This window comes from Myotis davidii, unplaced genomic scaffold (assembly GCF_000327345.1).
Source record: "Myotis davidii unplaced genomic scaffold, ASM32734v1 scaffold327, whole genome shotgun sequence".
Lineage (NCBI taxonomy): Eukaryota > Metazoa > Chordata > Mammalia > Chiroptera > Vespertilionidae > Myotis > Myotis davidii.
Genome location: NW_006298628.1, coordinates 3,658,817 through 3,660,502, shown reverse-complemented (window position 1 = coordinate 3,660,502; position 1,686 = coordinate 3,658,817). Strand labels below are relative to the sequence as shown.

Sequence of the window (1,686 nt, the reverse complement as noted above, 5' to 3'; positions counted from 1 at the left end):
TTCAGAGCCCCAGCAGCGCTGCTGATGCCTGAACGGTATGTGGAATGAAGGGGGCTGGCATCGGGAGGCCACTATGGCACGGGGCAAGCACTATGGGCAGTCTATCTGAAGTGTACCTGGCGTATAAGACGACCCCCCACTTGGAGGCATATTTTTCAGGGCCAAAAAATCGTCTTATACGCCGGCAAATACGGTAGTCATTTGTTAACAGACTTCTGTCAATCTATGCCCCAGAAAATAAAACATGAAATTTTTATTTTACTTGTCTCACCACCGAAGTGAAAAAAACCCCACTCCACTGAGTAGTTATTAATACGGAATATTGGTATAATCTGTCTGGGATTATTTGCTCCACTGTTGAGTTTATGTTGGCCTCACATGGTAGCCAACACATCACAGATCATCCTCTGCCTGCCCTCTGGTCAGCTTCTCAAGGAATGCAAATTTGTTTCATGTCAGCCTGGATGAAATAATAAGGGAAGTTAACATCATTTAATTCATTCTGAGATGAATGAATGAGCTTCTCTTTTCCTATTAGCTGCTCTTTTGGAAAATTCATATCTTTCTATCTCATTAACTCCATGGAAAATTGGGAGCTGCCTGCTGGGAAAGTAACACCACGGGATATTTCTTAATTCTCTAACCCTAGTAATTCACATTTCAGAAAAAGCAAGAGAAGGGAACTCGTGCAATTAGAGGGAGGAATAAAGTGGTTAGGGGCTCAGCCTTGCAAAGGACAGTCTTGCACATAGTAGACATTCATGTATTTATTCAATAAATGAATAGAATCCCAGGTGAAATATGATGAAGCAAAAGGCAAAATTGATTTATTTCTCCAAATTTTGAAATTTCTAAACCGAGCCAAAAAGAATGGGATATCTCATAAGCAGTATTAGAGGGAGGAATAAAGTGGTTAGGGGCTCAGCCTTGCAAAGAACAGTCTTGCACATAGTAGACATTCATGTATTTATTCAATAAATGAATAGAATCCCAGATGAAATATGATGAAGCAAAAGGCAAAATTGATTTATTTCTCCAAATTTTGAAATTTCTAAACGGAGCCAAAAAGAATGGGATATCTCATAAGCAGGGGGGGCGTGTACTTGCATCCCCCCCTCCCCCCCCAGGGCAGGTGGCATCTAAGATTGAAATTCCTGCAGTTCTTTCTGGTAACCTGCATTCTAAGAGGAGCACAGTTGATTCAAAGAAGAAAAATCCTTCTGGAGAACTGAACGAATCTGATTACAATGTATTTATTGATTACAATGCAAGCAACAGGCTTGCCATGTATTCCTGTTGTACTTCCTTCCCTGCGAGCATGAAGAACAGAAGTGAATTCTCCAAGATAAAGTGGCATAGAAAAGCCAAGAGTTCTGACTTTCTAGGGAATGTTCTCAAGTGATTTCCAGCTAACAATGTTAGCAGAGCTTCTTTGTCACTCCAAGAGTTACCTATCTATGACTCTCACATAATGGTTGCGAATGCTACAGTGCCTAAGTTTACATCTTGGCTCCACCTCTTTTCCTCACCTATACAAAGGGGGTAAGTACGTACCGAACTCATAGAATTGTTATTAAATCATTAAATGAGTTAATCCATGTTCCCATTCTGGTTAGTTATGGCCACTGCCTCCAAGCCCTCTGACCCTGGGAGGGATGTACACAGCCTAGCAGAGTCCTGCTACGT

General features: G+C 41.4%; 1 long non-coding RNA gene across 1 annotated transcript in view; it reads right to left on the bottom strand.

Annotated features, from left to right (window-relative positions):
• Positions 1 to 200: 200 nt before the first annotated feature.
• The window catches only part of LOC107184756, a 26,124-nt gene continuing 24,638 nt past the window's right edge, over positions 201 to 1,686 (bottom strand). The window contains exon 4 of the long non-coding RNA XR_001515658.1: positions 201 to 460. This is a non-coding gene — a long non-coding RNA (uncharacterized LOC107184756). The remainder of the gene's footprint in view (positions 461 to 1,686) is intronic.